The sequence below is a fragment of the Pteropus medius genome, unplaced genomic scaffold, assembly GCF_902729225.1.
Source record: "Pteropus medius unplaced genomic scaffold, Ma_sr-lr_union100, whole genome shotgun sequence".
Taxonomy (NCBI): domain Eukaryota; kingdom Metazoa; phylum Chordata; class Mammalia; order Chiroptera; family Pteropodidae; genus Pteropus; species Pteropus medius.
In genome coordinates, this window is record NW_024348304.1 from 9922728 (window position 1) to 9942452 (window position 19725).

Sequence of the window (19725 nt, forward strand, 5' to 3'; positions counted from 1 at the left end):
CATTTTTAATAGCTCTTCAATTTCTATGATGTGAAGTGATTGATCACAGGCTGGTGTTTAAAATCTACTATTACCTGATCGCAATATACTATTTTAACTTTCCCCTTTTTTTCCTTCATGCAACTACTTATTAGTCTATTCCCTCAAATGCTTTGTACTTCTTAGCTTTTATATATTTGTTTACAGTATCCCTTCCATCTGATTTGTCCTCCTTTCTTATCTGTTCAAATATCATTTTTATTTCAAAGTAAAGTTTAAATGTCACCTTCTTCAAATCTTACTTGATCTCACATGGTTGCAGTGATCCATTTGTCTATATAATCTTATTACCTTATGGTATAGACAGTTTATACGTAGCTTTTCTGTCTTCATTGTTTGTAAGCTCACTGAACATTAACATTCTAAATTGTTCATTTTTCTCTGCTCCAGAATGCCTGGCACAATGTGCTGCCCACAATGAGGGCTCAATAATTTATGAAATAAACTGCAGGGTGCATGAATAAATGGCTATCATGAGAATTATAAAATAGCACTAAAATACTATCCAGGCATCACTAAAATTTCCTTACAAGATTCTAACAGGAGAAACTGAGAGTAATGGAGCAACAAACATATTCATATTATCTAAGAATTATTTCACTGTGATGAGATGAATAAGTTATTATTTCTGCCTGAACATATAAAGACAGAGTACAGATGCTCCTTAACTTCTCATGGGGTTATATCCCAATAAACCCATCATAAGTCGAAAATATCTTAAGTGAAAAATGCATTTAATACACCTAGCCTAGTGAACGTCATAGCTTAGCCTCGCCTGCCTCAAACACGCTCACACTCCCACTTGCCTGCAGTTGAGTAATTATCCTAAGTTTCATCTCAGGAGCAATTGCCTTCCTCTTCTCAGCAGAAGCAGGAGACACAGATGGGCATTTTGTAGCCACAGTGGGATGCGAAACACAAAACACAATACCCAAAAATGTCCAGTAACGAAGTGTACTATAGAGAATACTATTGATTGTTTACCCTGGTGATCGTGTGGCTGACTGGGAGCTGCATTCACTGCCTCTGTCCAGCATCACGAGAGAGCATCAGACCACACACATTGCCAGCCCGGAAAAAGATCAAAATCTGAAGTACAATCTTCCTGAATGTGTATTGCTTACCATGGTAAAGTCAAAAAATTGTAAGCCGAACCGTCATAAGTTGGGGACTATCTGTATATAGAAAGTTCTACTTAGCAATTATTTAAATTTATTTCCATCTTAATATTTAGGCAAAAATAACTATTTTTTAGATTAGGTAACAAATATTTAAATTTCTGAAAGCGAATTACTGAATACATTTATGAGTTTCAGGCAAAAATAGGCACTTTACTCTGCAATTATTATACAGACCATCAGTGACTTGGTCTTCAAAGTAGTGGTCATTTACTGAGCAAAGCTGCTCCTGCAAAGTCATTTGAACTATTTGCCTCTAATTGAATTTGTTTTCACTTATCTTAGATTATGCCATGCCTTTGGCCTTTAGAAGTGATAATATACATATGCTACTTAAATGCAAAAATTTTGGTCTGCACGTTGTCAAAATATAAAGAGTATATGTTTAAAGTCCCCGGTTTGCTTTAAAAGTGGGCAGGCTTTGGAAATTTAATATTCCTCTTTCCAGCAAAGAATAACAATTACTATGAAGGTGTTCCGCAGTGGACCTTTGGATAAAAGGGTATCTCTTCTAAAAGATGCACTTTATTATTAATGGTTAAAAATTTAAAAACACATTTTCAGATATTAGTTTAAAGAAATATGTGAACTCTGAGGGCATTCATAAAATTCATATTCAGGTAACTTAAAGCAAACGAAATAAAATCTTGTATTTCCCCTTCTGTTTCTTTGCTTTCTGTTTATGCGTCTCCCAACACTGACTCTCCTTGCTTTATAATTCTGCTCACTGTCATTCCTTATCAGGCTGCCAGAAACTGCTGACGAACGATGCTCATTCTTTTTGATCCCTTCATGTTGATTTTTACTGTGGTGTCACTAGTTTATTTGTTTGGGTTTGGAGATATTATAATCTCTCTTTTAAAAATTCTATTGATTGCCGTGAAAGGTCTGGTTTCTTTATTATGCTACCAAGGTTAGCCATCTCCATGGCACAAAATAAACTCATTATATGGTGCTTCTTTTCCCTCCAATTAAAAACGTTCCTTCTTCCGTCACCGTATAATTAACCAATGTTAACCTAATAAACTTAAAAATTCTTTAAAAATGTTTTAGAAACTACAAAAAGACATATAACCAATATATTTCTTTTGTGAAAAACAGAGTACTGTGCTTTTTTTTGCATTTATCTCTGGCATTCTACATATATACTGTACAATTTCCTAGCATGAACTACACAATTATATAGGATGACAGTTTTCATGTGCCTAAGAGCAAGTTAAAATTTAGTCCACTAAAAGTAGAACAACAGATATGATAATTTTATTCATTTTTTAGGAGGGATCCTTTTGTTTACAAGACACAAAAATCTATTTAAAATTAGATTAGACATTATGAAAGGAAGTTAGTTACTGGATTATATATCTACTACACTCTAGAATTAACATGACTTTAAGCAGGGCTGGATCTCAGGACACAGCAGATGCCATTAGGTCCCCAGCTCTTTTTTTCCTTCCCTTTCTTATGAGTCGGCTTCTTTCAAAAATGTAATTGAGCTGTAAGCTCACATCCTCTTTACGATTTGTGATCCTAGGGAACATAGTGGGTGTTTTCTGGCAGCACCAGGAACCCAGGACAACTTTGACTAGCTTAGCAAAAGGTGCTGGGTCCCATGTTGGCCATGTGGACAATATGACTGAAAGATCTACCAAAATTGAGAGATGGTTCCAAGAATAAAATTATGCAGAAGTGACAACAAGCATCTAACACTGATTACAGGTAGGTGCACTGATAGTTAAACATCTGAGGAAAGAGTCATTGAAAATGGATCACCTGCTAAAATTCTCAAAAATTGAACAAAAATGCTTATTGAAAAGAAGATTAAAGACATTGAGAATTAGATTTCCCCAATAAGTGCTCACTTGTCTCCTTCTCTGGAATGAAGCACCAACTTCCTTGCATAGCAAGTCTTTCTGACCAAGATATAGTTTATATTTTTTCCTCCCAATACACCCCTCTTTTGAGAAATAAAAGTCTTCACATGTGTTTTCTCTTACATCTAAAGTAATAGCTAACTAGAGGAGCTTTATATATATTTTCTATCTTCTTTACTCAACTACTTTATCACTAATTTATTTCATCGCTATAGTTTAAGCATGCCTTGAGTGCATTATCATCATTCTACCTGTCATAACAATCATTTAGGCTGCCAACATAAAGTACCTCTACTAAGGAAATTATCTCTAGCATATTCTCAATACCTACACGTTTTCTCTTTTTATGTATGGTCACAAGGTAACAGTGTTAAAAGCATATCCCACTAATCAAGTCAATGGCCTGCCTTAAATCCATAGATGGGTAAATGGTTCCCATCAACTACATTCATGATATGACTCAGACTCAATTGCAGTAACTTCCCTGACCTGTCGTCGTCACACTCTGGTGATAGAGAAGTACCTGTACTTCCCTCAGTAGGCTACAGTATTAGGTATTGGGTAGCAAACATAGTTAAATACCTCTCCTTTCCATTCTACTTTCCTAGACATGATTCTATCATTGTGTTTACACAGAGTACTTCATCTGTTTCCATGCTTCATTCTCATTACCCATATTAGGCTCTGTTTTTTTATAGGTGCAATCTATGATCTCGCTACTCAAAGTGGTGTACCATGGACCAGGAATGTTGGGATCATCTAGGAGCTCTTTAGAAATGTAGCATTTTGTACCTTATCTCAGGCTTATAGAATCAGAACATGAATTTTAACAAAACCTTCATTAAACCTTGATTTTAAATATAATTCAAAGTTTAGGGAACACTGATTTATCACATAGTCTTTGCTTTTTAATACCAAGTATATAGCAAATAGGTTCCTATATCTGGTATACAGTAGATGATTTATACATGTTGGATTTAATTAAATCAAAAGAAATTAATCCACATTATAAAGTATTTTAGAACCTCAGTAAAAAGAATCTACATTCTTCCTGGAAATATCATATGGGGGTGACTCACCTCCAAGAAAATAAAGATCTTGTGATTATGCCATATTCCCAGACTACAGACTTAATATTTAGCTACATCTCTTCCTTCAAATCTCAAATTATTTTCTCTAAGCTTACCAGTTTAGCATGGAAAAAGAAAAGCAGTGGTGAGAAAATATATTCATCCGTAAGAATTCAAGCTGAGGTACAATCCATTGCAGGGATCAACTGCATTACTGGCCATCGATTTTACAGAATTTGGCCGTGATCTCCACACTGACTCTGGGCTTGGGCATATGATTGCGTTAGCTCGTGGATAAGGACACCCTTGACCTGAGGGGAGGCTTGTGAACTTCCATTTTCCTCCTCCTGCTCTTTGCCTTCATTATTAGAACAAGGAACAGAGCCTGGCTGGCCCAGTTGTACCAATCCAGGCCTAGACATGACAGAAGGCTCAGCCAAGGTCAGAAAAGCCAACATGTAGCTGATGAACAACTGACTACAGGCACGAGTGAGCCCCACCAAGCCTAGGTTAGGTCAGCAGAACTGTCCAGCTGACACACAGAACCATGAGCAAAAGTGTTCATTACCATATTGTTGCACGTCACTGGTGTTCTGGGGTCACTTGATGTGCAACGTTAGTGGGTAACTGCTACAATAACATGGAGTTCAAGCACACTCATTTCCAGTTGTGGCCCATTTACAACTTGCATAAGTTTTACAGTGCTTAAACTTAAAAACTAACAAAAAGTGTTCTCTATACTTAAATAATTAGTTATTAATTTTAATACTAGAAATTAAAAAAAAATGTACTTACAAATTTTAAAAATCTGCTCTCAAAAGTCTCTGAATCTCTGTAGGCACTTGGTTAAGAATTTTTTATTCGTTTCTAGTTGTACTATTTCTACCTCGGGGTTCAGAAGGTCAGATAAGTTTGTTTAGCTAATTATTAGATAAGAGTTGCTGAAAATTATATATAAATGTCATAGATATAGAAAGACATTTGTTAAATGTGGAAATGCAGTTTTGTGAGTAGATACTTCTACAAAGGAAGAATAGAAGGAAGTTTTGCTATGTAAACATTTTCTAGTTAAGTTCTAATAACTTTTAATTGGGAAATCTATTCTTTAGATTTTACTTTTGCTAATTTATCTTATCTTTCAAATGGTCTGAATCATATTTATTAAATAAAAATATAAAAGTTTGAGAAATCTAGTGACTCTACCTGTGTCTTAAGCAACAAATAGCTAAAGTATTCACAGTAATAAGGATAAAACAGATTACTTTTGGACAAAATTATGTATTAATTTAGTCACAGCATTTCAGTAAGCACTGACCACAGTCTGGAGATGGGGGTGGTGAGGTGGAGTAGACAGCAGCTGGCAGTTATCAGTCAGCTCTCACAGCAGCTGTAGAATGGGTTTATACCAGAGAAGGTGATCCCGGCAGATCTGGGTGTCTCAATTTTCCTGATTATAAATCTGAATTTTTTATTCCTAAATATTTTTCTGCTCATTCTCCTTGTATGCAATAAAGTGTCCCTTACTCTTGATGCTTCAGCTGCTTGTGATTTTTTTCCACAGATGTAAACCAAAACATCATTGCCTGCTATCCAGTCTGCCTAAGTGAGGTACCAAAAGATTGCACTAAATGAGTCTCCTATTTTCCAGTTAAATTCTATCACAATGCCTAGGAATGACTGGTTATGTTTTCCTCTATCATATTATTAGGTTATTCTATAATATGCATTATATATGTTTGTATTTATTAGTTTCAGCTTGGCTTGAGTCTACTAGTTAAATTCTCGAAATTTCCCAAAATTAGATTATAGCAACTGTGTCTTTAATCAGTGAGTAGAATATAGTTTTCTCCCTTATACTAATGAAAGTAAAGCTTATTAATATAGCTTATGTTTTTAATTTTAGAACTATAAAATGTTTCATTTATGTTTCCGATATTTTCAGTAGCCATTTTTGTAATATAAAATAATTGTGTTTTTTTTTTTTTAATTGGATCTTCAAGAACACTTGTGACAACAGTTCAGGAAAGTAACATGAAAGTACTTTTTATGTCATTTGTTTCCTCTACATCTTTGTAAACTAAGATACTCGTGCTGCAAAAAGCTTGCTAATATTTTAGAGGGAAAATGTGAAGTGAGGGTTGATTTGCTTTTTTCCTTAAATTTGGTAACTATTTACTAAAGACTATGTGTCTTTTTTGTAAGAAAATACAGATCTCAAGATGATGTTAAAATAAACACAGTACTTATCAACTACAACACCAAACGATCATGGAATATTTATTACCTATTATAATTTTATGAAGTGGTTACTTATAAATTAATCCATCTTCAATCCAAACCATGAAGACATTTTATTAAGAGAAAAGATATATTCTTAAAATTGTCTAAAATTGAGTATTTCAGAAATGATGTTTTGTGTCAATAAAATGACTGACTTCGATTGTTCCATTTTGAGAAAATTTCTAAAAGAATTAATATTTTATATGCTATTTTTAGGAATTTAATATCCTTTATTACTTTATCATTTAATATTCTGTTATACAGTATTCATCCAGTGTTCAGAGATTTCTAATATTCTGCCTACTTTAGTAGCTGAGGAAAACCAATAAATTTCTTGCCTATATATAGAAACTACACAAAGTCATAAGGCAAATCAATAGTCTAAGAGCATAAAAATAACACAATTCTCACCCAATCAATTGCTCTGCCTCTATTCAAAAACTGACCTATTTCATTACAGATTGTAAAATGCTATATCAGACAAGTGAGTTAGATTATACAACAACTGCCTTCTAATACAAAGAAAACTGTCAATCTGGAAAAATTAGGGACAAAAGTCAAGCATCCAACAAAAACAAACACATGGAAAAAATTAAACACACAAAAATTAGCCTCAGCATTAGTGTTTACATGTTTGTTTACTTGTATGTTTACTTGTATGTGTTTGTTATTTAAATCATCAATTTTTATGCATAAATTATATTTTTATGTATCTCTACTTAATTTGCTGATGATATAAACCAATTGAGGGAAGTATTGTGTCTATCTAATGAAAGAAAAAATAAATTGTATAGAATTCCTTTTTTTCTTCTAATCTTTGTACAATTATAGAAACTAAATAATAAATTTTGAAATACATTGTTAATCTTTGTCCCAAATAAGTAAAAGATAGCTAAATATAGAAAGTATCAATATAATCATGTAAGATGTCATTAACAAAAATGTATTCACTATTTTATGCCAGGCATTGTCTTCACAGAAATTGCTTCCTCTTGTGTCTTTGTGTTTTTGTTTTTTTCTTTTTTTAATAAGTTTATTTGAGCCAAAATGATAACATAAGCAGGGAAGCTGATCTCAAATGCCCTCTCATCGCCATGCTTTGTAATTTCAGAAATCAACAAGATAAATCTATAAAATAAAATTTTAACTCTTGATAGAAATTAAATGTTTTGTTCCCTTAACTAAGGTTATTTTGAAAAAATAGCAAAAAATGTTAGTATGGTGAGGAAATATTAACACTCAAAATAATCTGTTCTGAACTGAAAAAGAAGATTGTTCATGGAATTTTCTTTATAACAAGATGAACAGACTATAAAGTCCCACGGGTGCTCCTGAGTCATAAGAAAACATTAGGTGGTGAAAAATGAAGTTATTTCACACCATTACTTTTGGCATACTACATTATGCATTTGTGTTACTGATAAAAATCGCTATGCTTCTTTTAAATATGAATACAAATAATTTATCCAAATAAAGTTTAATGCTTTATTATGTCAAAAGGAAAAGGGGATGGAGAAAATATTAGCTTGTGCCTCAAACAATCAAGAAACTGATGAAATGGGAAAAGAACAAGCTTTTAAAGGCCAACCACAGACATCTCTCTGCCAATAATCCCCTATTATCCAAGCTGAGAATCATGAGTTAGGGTTGTCCTGCCAGTAGAAAGATAAATTGTAGCCCAAGATTTCTGTGCCAAGATATATCCATAGCCAAAATCGAAAACATCCCAAGGGGTTAAAAGAGGAATGCTTTCAAAGGCTTTCAATGGAGCAGCTGGTGTCATCAAATGGTCAGGGAAATCTATGTGGCCGCTACCACTTTACTGTTGGGTTCACCTGCTTCTGGGTTGATGGAATCTCTATCCTTAGTGCTCCTTGTCTCGACTTAAATATTTAAAGAAGTAGTCTGACAATTCCTATCAAAATCACGGGGTTTCAAAAAGAGATGTACTAAAATATTTTGCCATTTTGTCATATGTCATTCTGCCATCATCTCGCCTAGAGTGAAATACTCCAATCATTCAATTCCGTTATTTAAGAATTTTCTTTATCTGTGAGATGTATGTCTTCCTAAAGAAAATGAAGTCATCAAATTAGAAACTTAAGTCCTCCGCTGACTAGAATGCTATACTGCAAGATCATGTAGTCAACCCTATTCCACAACAGGTAGGTAGATTTCGATGCCAAAATGCAAGTGGCCACCTATGATCTGGTAAGTAGAGCAATTATAACCACATATCTGATCTAGAATGAGCAAGTATAAATTTATAAGAGGTAGCCTTACTATCATTACAAAAGAGAATGAAGCTGACATGGAAATGAATTCTACAGTTAGCAGTGAGAGATGGATGCCAAAATGGAGGCCATTTATTCTCATGGTTAAGAACTCTTGTGTCAGAGAATCTTCGTTTTACACTCAGTTAGGGTTAGGGTCAGCCATGGTTAGGGTTAGGGTCAGCCATGAGACCATGGACAAGTTAGTATCTCTAAGCTTTAAATTCCTCATATTTAAAATTAGGAAAATGATTGTGTCTGCCTCAGAGGATTGTTGAGAATACTAAGTCACTGTGAGTTTAACATTTAGCACAATGACTGTTCTTATAGTTTCACACAAAAAATAGAAAATGTTTTTTTAAAAGCCGAGTATGTTTATTAAGCTATTATCTTTTGCCATTTAGTGAGTGCCTAATATAATCTGAAGTATTCTGTAATTTATTGAATTATCCCAAATTATTACAATAGCCCTACAGTTTCATATAATTAGCCCCATTATACAGATGTGAGACTTTAGTTTCAAAAATAGTTATTGCTCAAATTGACATGGAAATTAAGTAATTTCATTAAAATGGGGCCTTTACCTGTTTAATTATTTTTTGCTCCACGAGTAAAATTGGAAGCAAGAATTCTGCTAGTAAAATACATCTCAGTTGTATGTGACCTTCTCAGACCTACTTGGAACCTAGTCCTGGATCTGAGAGCTCCTAAAGGATTCTGAAAAGGGCATGTGCCTCCTGCTTTCCACTATTACTCCTGTTTACATGACACAACAAATTTTGCATGACAAAATATGAGTCAGAGCTCTAAGTTAAACATTTGTCCTACAAATGTGTTTCTCTTTTAGAGTACAAATATTTCCAGAGAGTGATAAGAGCATAAGAAATTAAAAGAGTGACTCTTCGTGCACATATTTTTGTTGTTTAAAAATTCTTGTTTTCCTAGTTTCCAGAGAAGATTCATGGCAATACAAACCACACTGAGCAAAAATAATTTAGACCACTAAAGATAAATTTCTAGTTTTAAAATTTTACTCAGTGCCTGCCTTGTCTTTTAAAGAAATTCTGTATTACTCTAATTGAGGCTCAACTTCCTGAATGTGAAATATTTTAAATTTTATCATGAAAGCAGGCAGAAAACTCTTAGACTCAAACTGCTCAGCAGCCTTGAAGTCAATCAATCGTATGTACCTCAAAACAACTTTCTATAAAGCTCTTTTTTATAGAAGAAATATAAAGGACAGTTTTAAAGAATGTTCTAGAAAAAACACCAGATTTATCATCTCTAGTCATCATGTCCCAAAGGATCATCTTATCTGATATGATGTATATTTAACTTTGTAGTGGAGGTAAAAATCTAGATTTAAAGAATTTAGATAAAGAGATTTTTCTGAAAATGTTATAACAATAACAGCATTTAATTATTTCAAAATGGTTACCAGATAATCCAAGTATAAATTCAAAAGTGAGATATTCACAATCAGATATTTTGTAAAATATTTTTATCGTTTCCACATAATTACAGATTTTTATTTGGAAATTATTACAATCATAATAGGTCCAATAAAAACAAAGTTTTTAATAATATTTAGATGAAATCATAGTTAAATAAATAAACCAGAAAGTTTGCATCACTAAAAAAATTGAAGCAGATTTTCAAAACTCCAGAACTCTCAGTGATGAGGGGCTATTTTGATTAGTTTTAAGTGTTCAAAGCTTGGCTGTTGAGATGCCTGTTTCTTTCTTTATGTTTTCTTGTCAGAATTAAAACTGAGGTAAAAAAAAAAAAATAGAGAAAAAACTTGAAGTCTAAAAAACATTATACAAGTTAAAATTTCTCTGACTCCTATTGGGACCATTCGAACCATCAAGTCATTATAGTACCTTCTCCATAGAACAAGAAATGAGGTGAGAAGCAGCTTCATCTCTGCTCCCTCTGAGTCGGAAAACATGTGGAGTAAAAACTGGACAGACACGAAGTGAGCCATGAGCCACATGCCGTTGTCTGAGCTCTGAGACAAGGAAGCATTACACATGCGTACATCTGCGCAAGACCATATGCTTCCCAGGTTTTTGCTAAAGAAGAAACTAATTCCTTATGATTTGGGGGGAGATGCCCAATTCCTTAGCACAACTACAGAATGCCAACCATAGAGAAGGATCTACAGAGACTCAAATCACAATAAATTCCTAGTAGCAACTGCAAATTTCAAAACAGAAAATTATTTTCAATATATTTTTGTCATTTGAGACCAATCCCTCTTACTGCCCCCCTGTATTTTTATTTCAGGTAGTATAATCCTTTCTCGGATTTCACAATTTTAAAGGACGGTGCCAAATGCCATGTGGTCTTAATAAAAATTAATTTGACTTTAAACAGAAAAACCAGAGAAGACTATTTTCTTTGCTCTTAGGTTCCTTTTCAATAAATTTCTCTCCTAATATTTACAGTTATAAGTATCTGTTACTTAAAATATATCATATTATTATATTATGTCATATATAACATATAATAGTGTATAAAGAGAACTCCTAGCTAGCCATTTTTATGCTTAAATACAGTCTCTTCTGAAAAATTAAAATCTAGTTGAAGCATAAGGATTCAAAATTTACCGGCCTGGCTGGCATCGACAAAAATATCTTACCCATAAACACACGTTAAAAGTGAAGACCTGCTCCTCTCTTCCGAGCCTACCAACACTCAGATACTACAGTGAATTTATACCCTCAATTTCTTTTCTCACAAAATAAGTCAATTTTAAAGTAATGAATGGTTTTACAAATCATACAACTGGTTTCTCCAAAGAAGTTGCCAACAGATTACCCGAGAGACAGAAGGAGCAGAACAGGATCTCTGGGAGTAACTTCCTCCAGACAGCTAGAGATTTTCAGAGCCACAGTCGTTTTATCTGTTTAAATGTTAGGCTTTGTAGCAAGATTTCTTTTAAATACAGGGATACGTTCCTTCAAGAAATTTTGGAAAATTATGAGACATTAAAAAAAAAAAAAAAAGCACAGAAAAACGTAGAGGACATTAAGCGACTTGCCAAACATTGTATTAGTGATAAAGCTAAACTTAAAACTCTTCCTCATTGTCCTGCAGACTGCTCACGTGTAGCCATCTTTCTGATTTTGTTTTTCTCTTTCATAAATTAAGAAGCCTTCTATGTATGTATGCACAGCCTACTTTGTCCTATGCCCTCAGCTGGACTTGATATATTTTCATGTTTAAAATATAAATCCAAAATCCAAGAACAGATAACCCAGTGCTTAGAGTTATTTATACAAACATAGGAAATTGTTAGAAAATATCATGTGTTTTAGATACACACGAGCACGAATCTAAAAAAAAATAAGGTAATAAATATCAATAAAATAATTTCACTTCTATATACTCATGTAAATTACACGGACCTTCATTTACCATTTTAAATGTCCAAATGAAAAAAAGTGCAGCCATGTAAAACAACATTTTCAAACTCTAATATTCTTATTCTTAAAATTTAAATATTTCAATTTAACAAGTTTGTCCAGGGATATGCTTGTCTTTTCTAACATATTTCCTTCATTAGTTTGTTTTTCCAGCACTGTAGTCACATCTTCACAGTATGACAAAATGTCATTTCCAAACCCTCTTTTAGATATATTGTTAAGCTTTTAAAGCAATTTAGAAGAGTTCCATAACTGCCTAAATTGAGAAGCTTAAAGTAGAAGAATTAAAGCGATTTACAGACTAGTATTATTTGCAAAAGCTATAGAGTAAAATACATTTCTAGAAGACTGATGTTCACTACATATTTTACAGTTGTGAAGTATTTTGTCCAACTAAAATTAAAGTACACTGGCAAATGGAGCAGTCAGTTTACTTAAGCTTGAAATTTTCATTTCATTCAAATTGGATACAGTAGTTAAGTAAAACAATGGGGCTTCTATTTTCTGCCACATGTTATTTTTTAAAAAAACATATACAAGAACTGTCATATGAGCAGCCTGTTTGCCTGCTCAGTGCAAGGTTTTATGTTTCTGAAAGACCTCAACCCCCATCTCTTAATGCTGAAAATAAATCAATTTCATCTGTTGGTTGTTTTATTTCTAGGGCTTTTTTTCTCCTGCTTCCTTTTAGGCCAGTTTCCACAAAGCCATATGGCAGCTGAGAGAAGGAAAGGAATGAGCTGTATTTTCAGATCTTAACAAAAGGGGCTGTGGTGTCAAAGCGACCCATGAATGCATGAGACACAGTCGTGTATAGAAGGGCCTCCTCCCGTCACTGAGGACTAAAGGGAAGGCTGATGGAGCTGCCACTGCTTAAACAGAGAAATATTGAGTGTTTTTGTTATTCATGTCGTCCGCCTTCGTCTACCCCCACACTTACCACTTCCTTTCCCAGTCTGCTTGGTGCCAAAATTCCATTAGCTATATTAATGACATATGGCTGGAGGAAGAAGTGTGTGGCAGGACAAGAAAGGCACAAAGTGAGCATTCTTTCTATTAATTTCTGATATTTGTATCACAAGAAGCAAGAATCTCAACAGCGACTATGTTCATCTTGCTTTTAAAGAGCTCAGAATGCACACCACAACAGCCCATAAAACACAGTGACTTGTCTCACTTACTCCAGCTGAACTCTTCTGTTCTGAAGTATTAGGAAATATTAGGCAGACCCCTAAACCTTTAAAGAATATAACATGTTTTTAGGCTTTAAGTTTTTAAATCATAAGTTTTGACATGGGGGTTTCAGAAATTCCCGACCTCACTGACTCACACATACATAAGTGTGTGTGTGTGAGAGCACACACACGCACGCACACACACATACTTACCCACTCATCTATCCTTTTGTGGTTTCAGACTAAATATATAAATATTTAAATAATAAAGCTGCAAACATTTGAAATAGTTAAGCTTCTAACCTTTTTTAGACATGTAAAACAATTGCATAGCATAGTATAAAAATTTTTTGGTCAATTTTTAGAATAACAAGTCATGATGTATACGGAAACTATGACAAACATTTTTCGTGTTTTTTTTTTTTAGGCAAGGCAACCCTTGGTTGACCTCACAGGTTGCAAGGAACTTGTCAGCTTACAATCCCTTATTTTTTATTGTTTAGCCTACAGCACCTGGTCTTCCTACGTGGTCTTCCATCCAAGTACTAACCAGGCCCGACCCTGCTTAGCTTCCAAGATCAGATGGGATCGGGTTTGTTCAGTGTGGCATGGCCGTAGACAACAAACATTTTTCAAAAGGAGTAAGTATATATATGGTTTCCTCTCACACCAGTGCTTTATAAAGAACTGTGTATTCACACTGGAAGGTGGTTAATGAACTGGGAAAGTTAGGTTTGCATAATGCTTGTACTTTCTGAAGGGAGAGCATGGAAAAAGAGGAAAGGAAGACAGGGGGATAGCTCCCACCCACACGTGAGGACGTCTTTAATTTCCGTCACTTTAAAACCATTGCCAGACAGTTCGAAATGTGTAACTCAACTGCTTCTAATTCAGCCTCTCTAAATCCTTTACCCAAGTAATTGGACATTATAATTATTATTTAAAGAAGCTGTATGCATTTAGATATTTAGGTCATAAGATTAGAGGTATTGAGGAAAAGGTTAATGGATCATGAATTATCTACCATTAGAAAAAAATGTGACAGTTGAGGACAGGGAAAACTAGGAGTCTTGGGATCTGAGTGTTGATAATGATGATCTAAACACAAGGGCTCATGATAAGTGCTTCACAGTGATACTCGACCTTAGATAGTCTTGGGCAGGTGGTTAATTATGCTGCGTTACATCAAATACACCAGCGAGATTATGCAATTATTCTAACAGAAAGATTTATAAACATAGGTAACAATGCTAGTATGGCTTGAAAATAAATGAAAATAAGAGTGATAAAAAAGTATTTGAAACTTCTGATAATGGCAGTGTGAGGAAGGCAGGCAATTCCTCCCATAGATAACAATTATAAAACCTTTACCAATCAATCACTGGAAACCATAAAAGTTAGACAAGAAACTGGGAAAAGTTTATTTAAAAAATGCTACCCTACTGAGTAAAAAATGTGACTTTCTTTTTATCCTGGGTTCATTCTCCAATTCCAGTGAAGGAAAGCCACTGCCTTAACAGCTTAAAGTGGCAAATAAATGAATTCAGGGAAGGAAAAAGAAAGCCATAGAATGGTCAAAATCCAAAACTGAACATACTCTCTAAATCTCTGGGTGAGTAATGACTACACAGGCATAAGGTAGGCCCTGATGGCCTTGAGGACAAGCCCATAGACACTAAGGGAGAATTCTACGCCCGAAAGACAGGGTTGAGATTTGAGAGTTTGCTGCAGCTTTGAGTATGAGCCCCCACTTGAACACAGTGTAGGCATCAGAAAGCTATAGCTTACTGGCTTGAGGTTAGGACGCTGAACTCTGGGAATTTAACTGGAAATTTAAATGTCTATGGGAGGAGTAATCGCCAAAATCTTAGTATAAATTCTACCTAAATCCATGGCTGATCTCTAAGCTATGCAAACATAGGGAAGCTACCTGGCAGCCAGGCTAAAGCATGAGCTACAGGAAGCTGAAAACTGTGAGCAGCACCATCTTTACTGACCACTGTGAGTAGAAAACTTTTATATTTTACATTCAATCAAATTGGATTTTGATTCTGCCTACTACAATCAAAATCCAACAGTTCTCAAAAGGAAAAAAAAAGAGAGAGAGAATCTATAGTCAAAAAATGTGTGATGTAAAATGTTTGATTTTCAACCAAAAACTAACAGACATATAAAGAAACAGAAAAATATGATTCTTATTTCAGGGAGAAAAAATAAGCAGTTAATAAAAACTGACTCCAATTGGGTAGGATATTACATACAGCCAATAAATACTGCAATGTAACTATTACAAATATGCTTAAAATATTATAAGAAACTGCCATTTAAAAAACCAAAGGACAGTATGAGATCAATAAGTAAACAGAAACTCAACAAACAACTATTAAAGAACAAAAAAAAAACCTAGAGTTTAAAATTGAATAACTAAAAAATTTACTAGAGGATTCAACAGAAGATTTAATAGGACAGAAGAATGCCTTGAAGAAAGGTAAATAAAAATACTTATAACTTTAAAGAGGAAAAAATGAATAAAAATCAACTGTGCCTCAGAAACTTGTAAAATATTATCTAACCATCTAAATTTTTTGTACTAGAAGAAAAATGGGGAAAAAAATCAAAGAAATAATTGCTGAAAAATTTAAAAACTTAGTGAAAAATATTAACTTCTAATTTTGAGAAGTTCAATAAGACCAAAGTAATAAACATAAGGACACGAAGGCAGAGCTTAAGCCAAATGAGAAGAGAAAATCTTGGAAACAGTAAGAGAAAAATAACAGATTATATACAATTGTATTGCATTAACACAATTAATACCTGATTTCTCAGCAGAAACAATAATGCCAAAAGACATTCAAAAAATATATTCTAATACTAAAAAAAAGCCTGAAAAGAACTTCGTACTATCGAATTTATCATTCTAAAATAAAAATAATATATATTTTCAGCTAGTCAGAATCTGAGAGGATGTGTCAACATCATACGACAGAAAATATTAAAGAAAGTCTTTAAGGCAAAAGAACAATTTGACACCAGAGTATAACTCAGATATAAAGAAAAAAATTGTAAATATGTGGCAATATGTATAAGAAAAAAATACGCACATACATAATTGCTTAAAAGATAAAGTTCATTTTGGTTGTTTTGGTTTTATCGAAGCTCATTATGATTCTCCTCAATGTATTTTCCCCAATATTATCTCAAAATATTTTATCTATATGAACAAATTGTTCCAAAACGTATATATGGTGTATTCTTGCTAAGTATTTCCACCCTGCTTGAAATGCCGTAGGTTCTCAGACTAGCTATAAAATCTCAGTACACGCTCACATGGGAGTTCACAGTTTTATCAAGGCGCTGACCATGGTTGCTCACCCATTTTTTTCCTTTTCTTTACTACTAGGTTTTTGATACTCTTTCATATGGAATTTTACCCATTTAAAAATGTGTAACTGGGTTTTGGCAAGGAAGTGAGAGGAATTCTACAAATCAGGGCTTTAATATCAGCTATCATTTTCTGACCAGAAACACAGATTCAGCAGGCTTATGTTTTTTTTTCCTCTTTTAAGCAAACACTTTAATAGCACTTATTATGTTCCTGTCATGATTCAAAATGCTTTACAATTACTAACATATTTCATCCCTGCAAGAAACCTATGAGGTAGTCACTATCACTAACCTCATTTTACTAATTTTAAGACTGAAGCAAAGAGAGCCTTTTGCTCTTATCTCTCTCCTGTGTGAAATGAGATGCGTCTCTAGAAATGCAACAGCTATGTTATGAATAAAAGCATACAATTTACATGCTTAAGATTACAAAGCGGAAAGATGCAGCTCTGGACTGTTAGTGTTGTGGTTATATATGTCACGTACAGCACTCTGGTTCGATATTTGCTCAGATAGTTTCTTAATGTTAGTATCTTTTTTTTTCCTATCTAAACAGGCAGGAAATGATAAATAATTACATTTTTTTGAACTCAGCAAGTTCTAGATCAGTTTTATCTAACGGGGTCTTTCTTTAGCCTAATGCTTTCCTTTCTCATTTTACTATGGGCAGTTAGAAGAGGTAGGCAGCATCTTCGACACTTTGCCTGGCTGAGTTCATTAGACAAATATGCTATTTTTCACATCACTGCAGGTGACAGAGTTTCTAAACACTCTACGACCACATAACAAGTGCCCTCTTTCTTCCATTTTACAGCAATATCGTTCTTAAAGCTCCCACTAACAGACTTTTTAAGGGCTATGAAGGCTTTAATTAATAGCCTCTCCCTTTTTGGTTTTTATTAACTGTCCCATCAAGATTTTTCAATATTCCTTTTGCCCACTCACCACCCACTGCCAAAGATACCTACATTACTAGCACACCACTTAACAGGTACCAAAGTCTGCTCTAAAAATCCCAAAACGTAGTGGCTTAAACAACATTAATTCTAATTTCGATCACAAATCTGCAGTTTTTCAGACTTTATCTGGGACCGTGCATCCTTGCTCCAGTCAGTGTTAGCTGGGGACATCTGAAGACTGTTGAAATCATCTAAAGACTCGCTCACTCAAACAGTAGATGTTGATGTCAACTGTTGGCTGAGCCTCCATCTGGACCTGGGGCTAGGGCTGAAACACCACACATAGCCAATCTATCCAGCTGCTTGGTTTGTACACAGCTTGGTAGCACTTCCAAGATAAAACAATCCCAGAGGATGGGACAGCTTCATGTCTTTTTATAATTTAGTCATGGAAGTCACATAGTGTCCTATTTGCCATAGTTGAATCCCACCATATTCAAGGGGAGAAAACATAAGATCTACCTCTCAATCGTAGAAAGAGCATTTAAAATAGAATATATTGGTGTGATCGTGTTTGGAATTATAATGTCACAACATCATAGGCAGGAAATAAGAAGATAAATGGGAGAAAATAAATCTCTATTTGATTAAGCCATTCTAGCCAAATTCCTGTAACATGTATATATTCTATTATGGAGACATATTGTACATGTTTTTGTTTCCATGTGTAATATGTCTCCCCTACTAGATAGTATACTCCAGTTAGATGGATTATTTCTATTATGCTGCCCATCCTGTTAACCCACACTGGCTGTTAATTTTAATAAGAATTGCGGAAATGAATAAACGGATGGACCCTGAGGTAGTAAAAAGACTTTGGGAGTGAAACGCCTTTCACTGAGGTCTAGTATGAAATTCCGTGTCATGCTGCATTCTCTGACTCACAGCAGCATCCACGCAGGGCCTCGTGGACCTCACCTGCACTTGAGCCTTGAAAGTAGGCCTGATCCTTAAAATGATCAGGAATTGCAGTGTGTGTGTGTGTGTGTGTGTGTGTGTGCGCGCGCGCACGTGTGTGTGTGTGTAAACAAAGACTCTGAAAAATTAACATAGTTCCTTGGCAATAACTTTCCAAGGACATTTTATTGGAAACTCAGCCTGATCTACAACTTCCTGATGAAAGCAATTTTTAAGTAACCCTGAACTTGTACAGTAGAGCAAATTGGAAGAGCTAAGAATGTTTTAAATTTAGGTGGTATGGCATTAACAATGTTTGAATTTCACAAAAGAGACTATGAAAAACAATCTCAATGTGCAAACCTCTAAAATAATGTACGCAGAAAGCATTAAATTAAAGAAAAAATGGCAGTAATGTAATTAGTCATTTTACATTTATTAGAAATAAGACCCATGGATACTATGATCATTCAATGTATTGTTTAGTTTTACTATGATTTCATGTGTTGGACTGAGTAATAGTTACACTCATGTTTCTTTCAAATTATAAATTCAATGATGGAAAAAAAAGATTCTCAGAAAAAACTGAAACGTTATTTCTTCTTTTATGACACATGTGATTACCTCACCCTCTAAGGAATGTGTGTTGTAAATACTGGATTTATAGCAACACCTCAGATAATTACACAGTTTTAGGGGTATGGAGCAGAGAAAGAATTGCAGACTGATCACACAATGCCCTCTTTCATTCAGTACTAGCCTCAGAAGAATGTGACGATATAGGTTAACTATGTTTATATCGTCCTTAAGGAGAAGAAAGTTTATATATATTTTTAGAGGGCAATATTCTTTTAACAGGCTAAAGCAACTTGCAGGAAAGAAATAAGGCCCTATAAAAATTGGTATAAATGTCTTCAAACCAATGTTTTTTTTTTACATGTTTTACATGGTACATTCATTTTTGCCTCACCCTCACATAACTCTGCAAATAGCTATTGAATTCAAGCCGTCTCAAGGGTAAAAGCATAAAGCTGAATGTTTCTGTTGGATTTAGTTGAGCTCAAAGAGCGTCTGGATTTGTTGGTCATGGCATTCTCTCTTAAACCCTCAAGTGTCTGTTTGAGCCCAGTCATACCAGAACAATTCAACAATTCAGGGTTTCTTATTC

General features: G+C 34.3%; 1 non-coding gene across 1 annotated transcript; it reads right to left on the bottom strand.

Annotated features, from left to right (window-relative positions):
* Window positions 1-13818: 13818 nt before the first annotated feature.
* LOC120616318 (5S ribosomal RNA) lies at window positions 13819-13937 on the bottom strand. The gene has a single exon (XR_005656580.1). It is a non-coding gene; the product is annotated as a 5S ribosomal RNA (ribosomal RNA).
* Between the last annotated feature and the right edge of the window lie 5788 nt (window positions 13938-19725).